Source organism: Gymnogyps californianus, chromosome Z (assembly GCF_018139145.2).
Source record: "Gymnogyps californianus isolate 813 chromosome Z, ASM1813914v2, whole genome shotgun sequence".
NCBI classification, from domain to species: Eukaryota; Metazoa; Chordata; class Aves; order Accipitriformes; family Cathartidae; genus Gymnogyps; species Gymnogyps californianus.
The window spans coordinates 75,073,910-75,091,815 of record NC_059500.1 but is presented as its reverse complement, the minus strand read 5'-3'; positions in this window follow the sequence as shown (position 1 = coordinate 75,091,815).

The window sequence follows — 17,906 nt, the reverse complement described above, 5'->3', positions numbered from 1 at the left end:
TCCAAAACATAGCCCCATACTAGCTACTGTGAAGGAATTTAACTCTACCCCAGCCAAAACCAGCATACTAACTCACCTTTTAATAGTCCCATATGGCCAGTGCAAAAGTCTGATGGAGGGTGGAGGTTAACAGTAGACTATCGTGGCCTGAACGACGTGACGCCACCACTGAGTGCTGCTGTACCAGACATGCTAGAACTTCAATATGAACTGGAGTCGAAAGCAGCCAAGTGGTACGCCACAATTGATATCGCTAATGCATTTTTCTCAATCCCTTTGGCAGCAGAGTGCCGGCCACAGTTTGCTTTCACTTGGAGAGGCGTCCAATACACCTGGAATCGACTGCCCCAGGGGTGGAAACACAGCCCCACCATTTGCCATGGACTAATCCAAACTGCAGTGGAACAGGGTGATGCCCCTGAACATCTACAATACATTGATGACATCATCGTGTGGGGCAACAAGGCAGAAGAAGTGTTTGAGAAGGGAAAAAGAGTAATTCAGATCCTTCTGAAAGCTGGTTTTGCCATAAAATGAAGCAAGGTCAAGGGACCTGCACAGGAGATTCAGTTCTTGGGAATAAAATGGCAGGATGGACGCATTCATGTGCCTATGGATGTGGTCAACAAGATAGCAACTATGTCTCCACCAGCTAACAAGAAGGAAACCCAAGCTTTCCTAGGCCTTGTGGGGTTCTGGAGAATGCATATTCCAGGTTATAGTCAGCTTGTGAGCCCTCTCTATCGAGCGACCCGAAAGAAGAACTATTTTGAGTGGGGCCTTGAGCAACAACAAGCCTTTGAGCAGCTGAAACAGGAAATAGCTCATGCGGTAGCTCTTGGGCCTGTCCAGACAGGACCAGCTGTGCAAAATGTACTCTACGCTGCAGCTGGGGAGCATGGCCCTACCTGGAGCCTCTGGCAGAAAACATCAGGAGAAACCCGAGGTCGACCATTAGAGCATAGAGTTTTGGAGCCAGGGGTATCGAGGATCAGAAGCCCACTACATCCCAACTGAAAAAGAGATACTAGCAGCATATGAGGGGGTTCGAGCCGCTTCAGAAGTTGTTCGTACAGAAGCATATCTCCTCTTGGCACCATGATTGCCCATGCTACACTGGATGGTCAAAGGAAACATCCCCTCTACACACCACGCAACCAGCGCTACATGGAGTAAGTGGGTAGCGTTGATCACGCAACAAGCTCGACTGGGGAAACCCAACCACCCAGGAATCCTGGAAGAGAGTAATGAGAAAACAGGTCAGCAAATTTGCTACCCTGGATCTCAAGAGAGCAAAATTTAAGATATTCAGGGAGCTAATTACTGTCCTGGTTTCGGCTGGGATAGAGTTAACTCTCTTCTTAGTAGCTGGTACAGTGCTGGGTTTTGGATTTAGTGTGAGAATACTGTTGATAACACTCTGATATTTTAGTTGTTGCTAAGTAGCGCTTATCTTAAGCCAAGGACTTTTCAGTTTCCCATGCTCTGCCGTATTTTTATTTTTACTTTACTATTAAACCATTCTTTTCTCAACCCACAAGTTTTACTTTTTTTCCTTTCCTCCTCCCCACCCCACTGGGAGGGGGGAGGGAGAAGTGGCTGCGTGGTGCTTAGTTGCTGGCTGGGGTTAAACCACGACAGCCTTTTTGGCGCCCAACGTGGGGCATGAAGGGTTGAGATAACGACGGAGCTGATCAGAGTGTGTTAAAACAAACTTGTTATAAGTATTCATTGTATTGGTTTGATAGTTACTGGTTACAATGTGGGTTCGTTTGCTCTCAAAGTTGGTGTTGTGGTTCTTGAAATTGCATTATGTAATGCCCTACTTGCAGTATATGCTCCCTGTTGTGCTGTTTATCATCTGTGGGAAGTGAATTAGAGTTATCACGTTGTTGTTGTTTGTAACACTGGCTTATGATATGACAGAAGTGCAGGTCGTGAAACTAATCGGGTGTTTGTACTCAGCATTGTTGTCACCTCTGTACTTCGGGAGCCACCTATGGGAGACTATTAATAATTGCACTTTCTACCTTTTCTCCTCGGGGAGCCAACCTATTGGGGAGACATCTTCCCACATCTTCCCTTTCTCTGCCAGGTTAATTACAATAGCATTGGAGGAGTTTTTGTAAATTTTGAATATCCTTGGGATGTTGAACTTAGTATGGTCCTATTGCTAGGAATCAGCCTGTTCCTGAATGTGATTCAGATCTTGTTTAGGGTTAAACAACTATTTAAAAATACCACCCAGAGATCAGCTCCCATGACTGCAGCTACTCCAACCCTGGTGACAGGCACTGTGGCTACTCAAACCCTGGCAACAGGTACTGCAGCTACTCTGATTCCCGTGACAAGCAATGAGGCTACTCAAACCACGATGACAGGTGCTGCAGCTACTCCAATCCCCACAACTGTGGCTACTCAAACCCCAGCGATAAGCACTGTAGCTACTCAGACTCCAGCAACAGGCACTGTGGCTACTCAAACCTTGGCAATGGATGATGCAGCTGAACTAGAGGATCAACCGGTGCCAATATCAATCGCCCCTATACAGAAGAAGAAATACTCAAAAAAATCAGTTCGCTTAGCGAAGGATGAAGGTGAAGCAGGGTCATCACGAGAACAGGAGGAAGAGGCAGAACCGGAGATAATCACCCGATCCCTATCCCCGAGTGAGCTGCGAGATATGCGAAAAGACTTCAGCCATAGTCCAGGCGAGCACAATATCACCTGGCTGCTCCGATGCTGGGACAATGGGACAAGTAGCTTGGAATTAGAGGGTAAGGAAACCAAGCAATTGGGATCCCTTTCTAGGGAAGGGGGCATTGACAAGGCGATTGGAAAAAAGACAGAAGCCCTCAGCCTCTGGAGGCGACTTCTATTGGGCGTGAGGGAAAGGTACCCCTTCAAGGAAGATGTTGTATGTCACCCAGGCAAGTGGACCACCATGGAGAAAGGTATCCAGTACCTGAGGGAATTAGCCGTGCGGGAGATGGTTTATTATGACCCAGATGATGGGCGGTTACCCACAGATCCAGATGAAGTCCAATGTGCACGACCCATGTGGCGGAAGTTTGTACGAAGTGCACCATCATCGTATGCCAATGCATTGGCAGTAATGGACTGGAAAGACAAGGAGGGACTGACAGTAGATGAATTGGCTCACTGACTTCGGCAATACGAAGAAAGTCTCACTTCCTCCCTCGTCGCGGCTGTGGAGAAGCTGCCAGACACGCTAGCCGAGAAATGGTCCCAAGAGTTCCAGCGATTTGAGGATAAGTTTCGCCGCCCACCTGTACAGACCAATACCTCAGCTATTAGAAGAAGGTATTCTTCTGGGCAAGAGAGAGGAGAGAGAAGGTATATACCACGGGGTACCCTGTGGTTTTACCTGCTTGACCACGGAGAGGATATGAGGAAGTAGAATGGAAAACCTACCTCGGTCCTAGATGCATGGGTACATGAATTGCAAGGAAAAACAATCACACATGAGGGTTCTTCCAGGAAAATGGTTGCTTCAGCCTCCAGTGAGCACTGCGAGCGGTGTGGCCGACAGAGTGGAAGGGCTGATCTTACTCCTGATCCTATGAGAAGGAATTCTAATCCGTTTTTACAACAAGTGAGTGGAGAATCCTATGACCAGGACTAGAGGGGCCCTGCCTCCAGCCAGGGGGAGGAGAGGGACAACCGGGTTTACTGGACTGTGTGGATTCGATGGCCTGGCACATCAGATCCACAGGAGTATAAGGCTCTAGTGGATACCGGTGCACAGTGTACTCTAATGCCATCAAGCTATAAAGGGGTAGAACCCATTTGTATTTCTGGGGTGACAGGGGGATCCCAACAGCTAACTGTATTGGAGGCTGAAATAAGCCTAACTGGGAATGAGTGGCAGAAACACCCCATTGTGACTGGCCCAGAGGCCCCATGCATCCTTGGCATAGGTTATCTCAGGAGAGGGTATTTCAAGGACCCAAAGGGGTATTGGTGGGCCTTTGGTATAGCTGCCTTGGAGACAGAGGGAATTGAACAGTTGTCCACCTTGCCCGGACTCTCTGAGGACCCTTCGGTTGTGGGGTTGCTGAGGGTCGAAGAACAACAGGTGCCAATCGCTACCACAAGGGTGCACTGGCAGCAATATCGCACCAACCGAGACTCCCTGATTCCCATCCATATGCTGATTCATCGACTGGAGAGCCAAGGAGTGATCAGCAGGACTCGCTCACCCTTTAACAGCCCCATTTGGCCAGTGCGAAAGTCTAATGGAGAATGGAGACTAACAGTGGACTATCGTGGCCTGAATGAAGTCATGCCACCGCTGAGTGCTGCTGTGCCAGACATGCTAGAACTTCAATATGAACTGGAGTCAAAGGCAGCCAAGTGGTACGCCACAATTGATATTGCTAATGCATTTTTCTCAATCCCTTTGGCAGCAGAGTGCCGGCCACAGTTTGCTTTCACTTGGAGGGGCGTCCAGTACACCTGGAATCGTCTGCCCCAGGGGTGGAAACACAGCCCCACCATTTGCCATGGACTGATCCAAAATGCACTGGAAAAAGGTGGAGCTCCAGAACACCTGCAGTACATTGATGACATCATCGTATGGGGCAACACAGCAGAAGAAGTTTTTGAGAAAGGGGAGAAAATAATCCAAATCCTTCTGAAAGCTGGTTTTGCCATAAAACAGAGTAAGGTGAAGGGACCCGCACAAGAGATTCAATTTTTAGGAATAAAACGGCAAGATGGACGTCGTCACATCCCAATGGATGTGATCAACAAAATAGCAGCTATGTCTCCACCGACTAGTAAACAGGAAACGCAAGCTTTCTTAGGTGTTGTAGGTTTTTGGAGAATGCCTATTCCAAATTATAGTCTGATTGTAAGCCCTCTCTATCAAGTGACCCGGAAGAGGAACGATTTTAAATGGGGCCCTGAGCAACAACAAGCCTTTGAACAGATTAAACGGGAGATAGTTCATGTAGTAGCCCTTGGGCCAGTCCGGGCAGGACCAGATGTTCAAAATGTGCTCTACACCGCAGCCGGGGAGAATGGCCCTACCTGGAGTCTCTGGCAGAAAGCACCTGGGGAGACCCGAGGTCGACCTCTAGGGTTTTGGAGTCGGGGATATCGAGGATCTGAGGCCCGCTATGCTCCAACTGAAAAGGAGATATTAGCAGCATATGAAGGAGTTCAAGCTGCCTCAGAAGTGGTTGGTACTGAAACACAGCTCCTATTAGCACCCCGACTGCATGTGCTGGGCTGGATGTTCAAAGGGAAGGTCCCTTCTACACATCATGCAACTGATGCTACATGGAGTAAGTGGGTCACACTGATCACACAATGAAGTCGAGTAGGAAACCCCAGTCGCCCAGGAATTCTGGAAGTGATCACAGACTGGCCAGAAGGCAAAGATTTTGGAATATCACCAGAGGAGGAGGTAATGCGTGCTGAAGAGGCCCCACTGTAGAATAAACTGCCAGAAAATGAGAGGCAATATGCCCTGTTCACTGATGGGTCCTGTCGCATTGTAGGAAAGCATCGGAGGTAGAAGGCGGCTGTGTGGAGTCCTATGCGACAAGTTGCAGAAACTGCAGAAGGAGAAGGTGAATCGAGTCAGTTTGCAGAGGTGAAAGCCATCCAGCTGGCTTTAGACATTGCTGAACGAGAAAAATGGCCAATACTTTATCTCTATACTGATTCATGGATGGTGGCAAATGCTCTGTGGGGGTGGTTGCAGCAATAGAAGCAGAGTAACTGGCAACACAGAGGTAAACCCATCTGGGCTGCCCCATTGTGGCAAGATATTGCTGCCCGGCTAGAGAACCTGGTTGTGAAAGTACGTCATGTAGATGCTCATGTACCCAAGAGTCGGGCCACTGAAGAACATCAAAACAATCAACAGGTAGACAAGGCTGCTAGGATTGAAGTGGCTCAGGTAGATCTGGATTGGCAGCATAAGGGTGAATTATTTCTGGCTCGGTGGGCCCATGACACCTCAGGCCATCAGGGAAGAGATGCAACATATAGATGGGGCTCGTGATCGAGGGGTGGACTTGACCATGGACACTATCGCACAGGTTATCCATGAATGTGAAACATGCGCTGCAATCAAGCAAGCCAAGCGGTTAAAGCCTCTTTGGTATGGAGGACCATGGCTGAAATACCAATATGGGGAGGCCTGCCAGATTGACTATATCACACTCCCACAAACCCGCCAAGGCAAGCACCATGTGCTTACAATGGTGGAAGCAACCACCGGATGGCTGGAAACATATCCCGTGCCCCATGCCACTGCCCAGAACACTATCCTGGGCCTTGAAAAGCAAATCTTATGGCGACATGGAACCCCAGAAAGAATTGAGTCAGACAATGGGACTCATTTCCGGAACAATCTCATAGACACCTGGGCCAAAGAGCATGGCATTGAGTGGGTGTATCACATCCCCTATCATGCACCAGCCTCTGGGAAAATCGAGCAATACAATGGATTGTTAAAGACTACATTGAGAGCAATGGGTGGTGGGACCTTCAAACATTGGGATACACATCTAGCAAAGGCCACCTGGTTAGTCAACACTAGAGGATCTGCCAATCGGGCTGGCCCTGCCCAATCAGAACTTTTACGTACTGTAGAAGGGGATAAAGTCCCTGTAGTGCACATCATTAAAAATATGCTAGGGAAGACAGTCTGGGTTACTCCTGCCTCAGGCAAAGGCAAACCCATTCGTGGGATTGCTTTTGCTCAAGGGCCTGGGTGCACTTGGTGGGTGATGTGGAAGGATGGGGAAGTCCAATGTGTGCCTCAAGGGGATTTCATTTTAGGTGAGAATAGCCAATAGATTAAATTGTATGATATTAATTGCTATATAATCCTGCCACTGTATGTCATCATTATTATAATTGTTATATGGTATATTAATGGTATTACAGTAAGAATCACTTAGATTAATGAAGAATGAACTTTGACAAAACCGAGTGAAGTGCAGTAGTGATGGAACCAGGACTGACTTCAGCATGCAACAATCCGACACCACACACCATCCTCCTGCTGCGCCCAATGTCACCTGCCTGCCACATCACACCGAAGCCCAATCCTGTTCTGCCGACTGAGCGGACTTTGCATCATCCCTCCTGCCCAGACAGACTGTTAGGATAGATGGAGCTCAAAGTCATGGACTGAATGAACTCAACAGACATTTGATAGAGATGGTCCATAGACTGCGGGAATGATATCTGTGTGTATACATTAAAAGACAGGAAAAGTGATGGTGATTAATTGGAAATGTATCGGAAAGTGTGGGATCTGGGCATAACGTAAATGGTATAGAATAAGGGGTGGATATTGTCCTGGTTTCGGCTGGGACAGAGTTAACTTTCTTTTTAGTAGCTGGTACAGTGCTGTGTTTTGGATTTAGTGTGAGAATGATGTTGATAACACTCTGATGTTTTAGTTGTTGTTAAGTAGGGCTTATCTTAAGCTAAGGATTTTTCAGTTTCCCATGCTCTGCCAGCAAGCAGGTGTGCAAGAAGCTGGGAGGGAGCACAGCCAGGGCAGCTGACCTGAACTAGCCAAAGGGGTATTCCATACCATGGAATGTCATGCCCAGTATATAAACAGGGGGGAGTTGGCCGGGAGGGGCAGATCGTGGCTCTGGCATCGGTCAGCGGGTGGTGAGCAATTGCATTGTGCATCACTTGTCTTTTCTTGGGTGTTATTTCTCTTTTTTTTGTTGTATTCTTTTTTTCATTACAATTATTATTATTCTTAGTTTGTAGTGTATTTTATTTTTACTTTAGTTATTAAACTGTTCTTATCTCAACCCACGAGTTTTACTTTTTTTTCTTTCCTCCTCCCCACCTCACTGGTTGGGGGGAGGGGGAAGTGGCTGTGTGGTGCTTAGTTGCTGACTGGGGTTAAACCACGACACTTACTTAGCAGTGTCCCCTGGGAATCTGCTTTTGAGGGCTTAGGAGTCCATGAGTCCTGGTCAGATTTTAAGAACAACCTTTTAAAAGCACAGGAGCAGGCAATCCCATTGTGTCATAAGTCAAGCAAGCGGGTCAGAAGACCAGCTTGGCTAAACAGGGAGCTCCTCATAGAGCTCAAGAGGAAAAAGAAATTGTATGATCTCTGGAAGCAAGGTCAGGCTTCGCAGGAAGATTACAGAGCTGTGGTTCCTATATGCAGGGAGAAGACATGAAAGGCCAAAGCTCAGTTAGAGTTGAAACTGGCCAGTGTTGTGTCAGACAACAAGAAGGGCTTTTTTTAAGTATGTTAATAGCAAGAGGAGGTCTAAAGAAAACATTGGACCGATACTTGTTGAAGATGGTCACCTGACAAATAGGGATGAAGAAAAAGCGGAGGCATTCAATGCTTTTTTTGTCTCAGTCTCAGACCTTGGGCTGCCCAGTGCCCTGAGTCAGAGGACCATGACTGTGGGAACAATGACTTTCCATTTGCGGGCACTGAAATTGTAAGAAGGGACCAGTTGTATCAGCTGAATGTTCACAAGTCCATGGGGCCTGATGGGATTCATCCCAGAGTACTGAAGGAGCTAGCGGATGTTACGGCAGGACCCCTCTCAATCATCTACCAAAGGTCTTGGGAGTCTGGGGAGGTGCCTCCTGACTGGAAGCTAGCCAATGTTATTCCAATTTACAAGAAGGACATGAGGGAAGACCCAGGAAACTACAGACCTGTTACTGCTGAGCAGTGCTCCCACAGCATCAAGGCTGTCTCTCCAAACCCCCCACCCCCAAAGGCCAGTAGGCTGGGGGTGGGCAAGAGGTTGGGAGGGGACATAGCCAGAACACCTGCTGATGAGAAGTAGAGAATAACATTTTAGGGGTTTTTTTGCTTTGCTTCTGCACACAGGCTTGCTTTTCTTTATTAAACTGCCTTTATCTCAACCCACGAGTTTTTCATCTTATTTTCTTCCCCCTTTCCCACTGAGGAGGGGAGTGAGAGAGTGGCTTGGTGGGCACCTGGTGGCCAGCCAAGGTTAACCTACCACAATGACCAACTTGATAAACTTCTATGATGAAATGACTGTCCCTGTAGATGAGAGGAGAACAGTGGATATTGTTTACCTGGACTTCAGGAAGGCTTTTGACAGCGTCTCCCATAAGATCCTCATAGAGAAGCTGTTAATGTATGGGCTGGATAAGCAGACAGTGAGGTGGATCGAAAGCTGGCTGGACAATCAGGCCCAGAGGGTGGTGATCAGTGGAACAAAGTCTAGTTGGAGGCCAGTGACTAGCAGTATACCCCAGGGGTCAATACTGGGTCCAGTCCTGTTTAACATCTTCATTAATAATCTGGATGATAGGTCAAAGTGTATCCTCAGCAAATTTGCAGATGACACCAAACTGTGAAGAGTGGCTGATAGGACCTCAACAGGCTGCAGAAATGGGCTGACAGGAACCTGAAGTTCAAGAAGTTCAACAAGGAGAAGTGCAAAGTCCTGCACCTGGGGAGGAACAACCCCAGGCACCAATACATGATGGGGGCCATCCAGCTGGAAAGCAGCTTGTCAGAAAAGGCCCTGGGGGTCCTGGTGGACACCAGGTTGAACATGAGCCAGCAATGTGCCCTTGCAGCAAAGAAGGCTAATGGTATCCTGGGCTGCATTAGGAGGAGTGTTGCCAGCAGGTCAAGGGAGGTGATCCTTCCCCTCTGCTCAGCACTGGTGAGGCCACACCTGGAGTCCTGTGTCCAGTTCTGGGCTCCCCAGTACAAGTGATATATGGACATACTGGAGGGAGTCCAGTGAAGGGCCACAAAGATGATGAAGGGACTGGAGCATCTCTCCTGTGAGGAAAGGCTGAGAGAACTGGGACTGTTTAGCCTGGAGAAGAGAAGGCTCAGGGGGGATCTCATCAATGTGTATAAATACCTGAAGGGAGGGTGCAAAGACGACAGAGCCAGGCTCTTTTCAGTGGTGCTCAGTGACAGGACCAGAGGCAATGGGCACAAACTGAAACACAGGAGGTTCCGTCTGAATATCACTGTATTGGGTTTACATGGCAGTTGTCGTCATAAGGGAGTGCTAATACACAGTCTTCAAAAATTATTTTTCTTAGCGTACAAAAAAAGAATATATACTGTAATTTGATGGAGATTCCGTAAGAAGGCAGAAGATGTTTTTCTTCAGTCTCCAAATGGAGATAGTTTCTGAGGAAAAGTCGTAACTGAAAATAGGAAGTATTATTGTTGCAGGATGTGGTGGGTTGACCTTGGCTGGCTGCCAGATGCCCACCAAACTGTTCTTTCACTCCCTCTCCTCAACAGGATAGGGGGAGAAAATGGAATGAAAAAGCTCATGGGTCGAGATAATGACAGGGAGATCTCTCAGCAATTACCATCACAGGCAAAACAGACTTGGGGAAAGTTAATTTAATTTATTGCCAATTAAAACAGATTTGGATATTGAGAAACAAAAAAATTAAAACAACCCCTCCCCCCTATTTTTCCCAAGGCTCAACCTCCCCCTTCTCCCTGAGTGACACAGGAGGAATGGGGGATTGTGATCAGTACATATGTCGTGGTTTAACCCCAGTCAGCAACTCAGCACCACGCAGCCGCTTCCCCCTCCCCCTCCCAGTGGGGTGAGGAGGAGGAAAGCAAAGGAAAAAAAAAGTAAAACTCGTGGGTTGAGATAAGAACAGTTTAATAACTAAAGTAAAATATAATACTAACAATAGTAATAATGAAATATAATAATAATAGTAATGAAAAGGAGTGCAACAAAAAAAAAAGGGGGGGGGGGGGAAGGAAAAAAAAAACCAGTGATGCACAATGCAATTGCTCACCACCTGCTGACCGATGCCCAGTAAGTTCCCGAGCCACGATCCGCGCCGCCCAGCCAACAACCCCCTGTTTATATACTGGGCATGACGTTCTATGGTATGGAATACCCCTTTGGCTAGTTCAGGTCAGCTGCCCCGGCTATGCTCCCTCCCAGCTTCTTGCACACCTGCTTGCTGGCAGAGCATGGGAAACTGAAAAGTCCTTGGCTTAAGATAAGCGCTACTTAGCAACAACTAAAACATCGGAGTGTTATCAACATCATTCTCACACTAAATCCAAAACACAGCACTGTACCAGCTACTAAAAAGAAAGTTAACTCTATCCCAGCTGAAACCAGGACATCGGGTCTCCCCAGGTGCTTTCTGCCAGAGACTCCAGGTAGGGCCATTCTCCCCGGCTGCGGTGTAGAGCACATTTTGAACATCTGGTCCTGCCCGGACTGGCCCGAGGGCTACTACATGAACTATCTCCCGTTTAATCTGTTCAAAGGTTTGTTGTTGCTCAGGGCCCCATTTAAAATCGTTCTTCTTCCGGGTCACTTGATAGAGAGGGCTTACAATCAGACTATAATTTGGAATAGGCATTCTCCAAAAACCTACAACACCTAAGAAAACTTGCATTTCCTGTTTACTAGTGAGTGGAGACATAGCTGCTATTTTGTTGGTCACATCCATTGGGATGTGACGACGTCCATCTTGCCGTTTTATTCCTAAAAATTGAATCTCTTGTGCGGGTCCCTTCACCTTACTCTGTTTTATGGCAAAACCAGCTTTCAGAAGGATTTGGATTATTTTCTCCCCTTTCTCAAAAACTTCTTCTGCTGTGTTGCCCCATACGATGATGTCATCAATGTACTGCAGGTGTTCTGGAGCTCCACCTTTTTCCAGTGCATTTTGGATCAGTCCATGGCAAATGGTGGGGCTGTGTTTCCACCCCTGGGGCAGACGATTCCAGGTGTACTGGACGCCCCTCCAAGTGAAAGCAAACTGTGGCCGGCACTCTGCTGCCAAAGGGATTGAGAAAAATGCATTAGCAATATCAATTGTGGCGTACCACTTGGCTGCTTTTGACTCCAGTTCATATTGAAGTTCTAGCATGTCTGGCACAGCAGCACTCAGCGGTGGCGTGACTTCATTCAGGCCACGATAGTCCACTGTTAGTCTCCATTCTCCATTAGACTTTCGCACTGGCCAAATGGGGCTGTTAAAGGGTGAGCGAGTCCTGCTGATCACTCCTTGGCTCTCCAGTCGACGAATCAGCGTATGGATGGGAATCAGGGAGTCTCGGTTGGTGCGATATTGCCGCCGGTGCACCCCTGTGGTAGCGATTGGCACCTGTTGTTCTTCGACCCTCAGCAACCCCACAACCGAAGGGTCCTCCGAGAGACCGGGCAAGGTGGACAACTGTTCAATTCCCTCTGTCTCCAAGGCAGCTATACCAAAGGCCCACCGATACCCCTTTGGGTCCTTGAAATACCCTCTCCTGAGATAATCTATGCCAAGGATGCATGGGGCCTCTGGGCCAGTCACAATGGGGTGTTTCTGCCACTCATTCCCAGTTAGGCTTATTTCAGCCTCCAATACAGTTAGCTGTTGAGATCCCCCTGTCACCCCAGAAATACAAATGGGTTCTACCCCTTTATAGCTTGATGGCATTAGAGTACACTGTGCACCGGTGTCTACTAGAGCCTTATACTCCTGTGGGTCTGATGTGCCAGGCCATTGAATCCACACAGTCCAGTAAACCCGGTTGTCCCTCTCCTCCCCCTGGCTGGAGGCAGGGCCCCTCTAGTCCTGGTCATAGGATTCTCCACTCACTTGTAAAAACGGATTAGAATTCCTTTTCATAGAATCAGGAGTAAGATCAGCCCTTCCACTCTGTCGGCCACACCGCTCGCAGTGCTCACTGGAGGCTGAAGCAACCATTTTCCTGGAAGAACCCTCATTTGTGGTTGTTTTTCCTCGCAATTCCTGTACCCATGCATCTAGGACCGAGGTAGGTTTTCCATCCCACTTCCTCATATCCTCTCCGTGGTCAAGCAGGTAAAACCACAGGGTACCCCGTGGTATATACCTTCTCTCTCTTCTCTCTTGCCCAGAAGAATACCTTCTCCTAATAGCTGAGGTATTGGTCCATGCAGGTGGGCGGCCAAACTTATCCTCAAATCGCTGGAACTCTTGGGACCATTTCTCGGCTAGCGTGTCTGGCAGCTTCTCCACAGCCGCGACGAGGGAGGAAGTGAGACTTTCTTCGTATTGCCGGAGTTGGCCAGCCAATTCATCTACTGTTGGTCCCTCCTCGTCTTTCCAGTCCACTACTGCCAATGCACTGGCATACGATGATGGTGCATTTCGTACAAACTTCCGCCACATGGGTCGTGCACATTGGACTTCATCTGGATCTGTGGGTAACTGCCCATCATCTGGGTCATAATAAACCATCTCCCGCACGGCTAATTCCCTCAGGTACTGGATACCTTTCTCCATGGTGGTCCACTTGCCTGGGTGACATACAACATCTTCCTTGAAGGGGTACCTTTCCCTCATGCCCGATAGAAGTTGCCTCCAGAGGCTGAGGGCTTGTGTCTTTTTTCCAATCGCCTTGTCAATGCCACCTTCCCTAGAAAGGGATCCCAATTGCTTGGTTTCCTTACCCTCTAATTCCAAGCTACTTGTCCCATTATCCCAGCATCGGAGCAGCCAGGTGATAATGTGCTCGCCTGGACTATGGCTGAAGTCTTTTCGCATATCTCGCAGCTCACTCGGGGATAGGGATCGGGTGATTATCTCCGGTTCTGCCTCTTCCTCCTGTTCTCGTGATGACCCTGCTTCGCCTTCATCCTTCGCTAAGCGAACTGATTTTTTTGTATATTTCTTCTTCTGTATAGGGGCGATTGATATTGGCACCAGTTGATTCTCTAGTTCAGCTGCATCATCCATTGCCAAGGTTTGAGTTGCCACAGTGCCTGTTGCTGGGGTTTGAGTAGCCACAGTGCTTGTCATAGGGATTAGAGTAGCTGCAGTAGCTGTCGCCAGAGTTTGAGTAGCCACACTGCTTGTCGCTGGGGTCAGAGTAGCTGCAGTGCCTGTTGCCAGAGTTTGAGTAGCCACAGTGCCTGTCACCAGGGTTGGAGTAGCTGCAGTCATGGGAGCTGATCTCTGGGTGGTATTTTTAAATAGTTGTTTAACCCTAGGCAAGATCTGAATCACATTCAGGAACAGGCTGATTCCTAGCAGTAGGACCATACTAAGTTCAACATCCCAAGGATATTCAAAATTTACAAACTCCTTCAATGCTATTGCAATTAACCTGGCAGAGAAAAGGAAGATGTGGGAAGATGTCTCCCCAATAGGTTGGCTCCCCGAGGAGAAAAGGTAGAAAGTGCAATTGTTAATATTCTCTAGGAGACAGCACCCGAAGTACAGAGATCTCTCCTCCACAGATTGGCTCCCAGAGGAGAAAAGGTAAAAGGTACAATTATTAATAGTCTCCCATAGGCAGCTCCCGAAGTACAGAGGTGACAACAATGCTGAGTACAAACACCCGATTAGTTTCACGGCTTGCACTTCTATCATATCATAAGCCAGTGGTACAAACAACAACAACATGATAACTCTAGCCCGGTTCCCACAGATGATAAACAGCACAACAGGGAGCATATACTGCAAGTAGGGCATTACATAACGCAATTTCAAGAACCACAACACCAACTTTGAGAGCAAACGAACCCACATTGTAACCAGTAACTATCAAACCAATACAATGAATACTTATAACAAGTTTGTTTTAACACACTCTGATCAGCTCCGTCGTTATCTCAACCCTTCGTGCCCCACGTTGGGCGCCAAAAAGGCTGTCGTGGTTTAACCCCAGTCAGCAACTAAGCACCACGCAGCCACTTCTCCCTCCCCCTCCCAGTGGGGTGAGGAGGAGGAAAGCAAAGGAAAAAAAAAGTAAAACTCGTGGGTTGAGATAAGACCAGTTTAATAACTAAAGTAAAATATAATACTAACAATAGTAATAATGAAATATAATAATAATAGTAATGAAAAGGAGTGCAACAAAAAAAAAAAGGAAGGGGGGGAAGGAAAAAAAAAACCAGTGATGCACAATGCAATTGCTCACCACCCGCTGACCGATGCCCAGTAAGTTCCCGAGCCACGATCCGTGCTGCCCGGCCAGCTCCCCCCTGTTTATATATAGTGAGCATGACGTTCCATGGTATGGAATACCCCTTTGGCTAGTTCAGGTCAGCTGCCCTGGCTATGCTCCCTCCCAGCTTCTTGCACACCTGCTTGCTGGCAGAGCATGGGAAACTGAAAAGTCCTTGGCTTAAGATAAGCGCTACTTAGCAACAACTAAAACATCGGAGTGTTATCAACATCATTCTCACACTAAATCCAAAACACAGCACTGTACCAGCTACTAAAAAGAAAGTTAACTCTGTCCCAGCCGAAACCAGGACAACATATCAGTTCCTCTCTGCTGCTCCTTCCTCCTCACACTTTTCCCCTGCTCCAGCGTGGGTCCTCTCCATGAGCTGCAGTCCTTCAGGAAAAAAATCTGCTCCTGCGTGGTTTCTCCACAGGCTGCAGTTCCTGTTAGAAAACCTGCTCCTGCATGGGCTCCTCTCCATGGGCCACAGTTCCTTCAGGGCATATCCACCTGCTCGAGCATGGGGTCATCCAGGAGCTGCAGGGAATTCCTGCTCTGCTGTGGTCCTCTCCACAGGCTGCAGAGAAAAGCCTACTTCACCATGTGCTCTTCCAAAACTTCCATAGGCCACGGGGTAATATCTGCTCTGGTGCCTGGAGCACCTCCTCCCCCTCCTTCTTCTCTGACCTTGGTGTCTGCAGGGTTGTTTCTCACACTTTCTTTTCCTCATTCCTCACTGCTGTGCAGTGTTTTGCCCTTTCTTAAATATTTTTTCACAGATACGCCACCAGCTTCACTGATTGGCTCAGCTGTGGCCTGCAGTGGGTCCATTGCCAAGCCATCTGGAACTGGCTGTGTCTGGCATGGGGCAGCCCCATGTCTCTTCTCACACCTGAAAGGCCACCCCTGCAGCCCACCACCACCCCCACCCCCCAAGACTTTGTCGTATAAACCCAATACACAGGATTTCTGGGAAAAAAAATTGGCTGCATGCCATTTAAAGACCTCTAGGCAAGGATGAATGTGAATATAAAATGTACCCCTTGGAATAATCCCAGACTTTGTACATCATTCATTTTATCACATGAAAGACCCTGGATATATGTTACCTCCTACCAGAGGGGAGTTCTGGGATCATAATGAGACACAGGTATTGGAAAAATATGCAAAAATGTTAGTCACTTGATTATATTTTCTGCAAGGTTGAATAAATACTATAGAGATTATCCCCTATAACGCAAGGCAATTACTTAAGGTACTGAGTTCCAGGCACTTCTGAGAGTTTACCTGTATAACCCTTAGTTATGATGGTGAACACTGGTCAACAAGAACAAAACCAGTGGGGCCTATGAGATGGCTCTTGTCAGAAATGGTCACCAAGATAATAAGCATTCCCTAGCTAAACCCAGAGGCTCATAGGTCCCAATTCCCAAACTCAGAGTGGTCATCAACACAGCAAAATGCAGTGCCAAGTCAGGTCCCAAGAAAGAATAGCTGAGTTCAGAGCCAGCTAACAAACCCAGAATCAGCTGGGTTGCTGTACCCAGATAATTGAGCTAGTTTTATTTTTTGTTTTCATTTCTGTTTGCAAACAAATGTATTTTCTAAGAGTGGTGTTTTGTCCCTTGAATGGAAGCTATATCGCCATAGAAACACGTGACTACAACTCCTCCCAGTAGATTCAAGAGAGATGTGGTTTGAGCATATGAAGCCACAGAATCAAAATCCCTAATTACACTTTATAGAGGAAATTCTGACTGCTTTAAAACCAATGAGAAAACTTTCACTGACTTTTGCAGGATCAGAATTGAACTTCAGTCACACAGGGCCAGATATAAAATTTACTGAAGCCAATAGGCTTGTACAATGGGCTTGTACAAATTTCAGGGGGGTTGATGGACTCTATTTCCAAATATTTTTAGATTTTTTTTTATAGAATGCACCTAAACTCTGAGAAATGAACACCATCTTCAAATGCTTTGTTAAATATTTTCTCCCTCCCTATACCCCATTCCCCTTCAATATTTAGGAATCATTTGTGACAATTTAATTCTCATTCAAAAGAATGGGTTTTCTAATGATACATTCACATGCTTTGTGTACACAGCATTCCGTAACAAAACTTCCCATAAGTGCTGATTGGGTTTCTATCTTGAGAAAACAAAGTCATGGAAATTTTTATAATTATACCAAATACTGCTTGTCTGTGCACAGTGTGATTCTCCTTCCTGTATCAGAAACCCAAAGGTTCAGCTCACAGGCTCAAAGCTGTCCTCCTACACAAAGCTGGCATCATAATTAATTAAAAGGAAGTCACTGTACTACTGGTATTCTTGGGATGAGGCATTAGTGTAGCACATTCTGGACAGCATCCACTCTTACAAATATCACAAATTCCTTAGCACAGATACAAACTCTCATCATAAAGGGAAAATGCATGAAAGTTATTGGGATTCCTGGTGTAATGTTAAAAACAAAACAAAACAAAACAAAACAATTATTCAGTCTTCAAGGATAAAAATTACTGAGACTATGTTAGTGGGAACCTAGTAGCAAGAAGTAAACTGCATCAAATTGCACCAGATTATGCTAAGAGGTAGTAGCCACCACTAATCCCTCACCAGAAACAAGAAGGCTTTCTGTGTACCCCCTAAAACCCTAGCACTCCTCTCACATCACCACTCTTCTGTAACATGATATGTTAATTCATTCCCCAGGATGAAGCTGAGCACAGCTGACATGTACCAATTGATCTTTCTTCTGTATTTCTAGGCATTTTGTTTAATAGTGATAGCAAATGGGTGAATAATACTATTTCTTCTCAGCTAAGTATTCACAGCTCGGACTCTGTTACTTTTGTAGCTCTCTGTACTACTGTTGGTTGATCATCCCCCGATCTCTATCATTTCTTCTCTTACAGTAGGGCTTCCCAGTAGGACTGGTG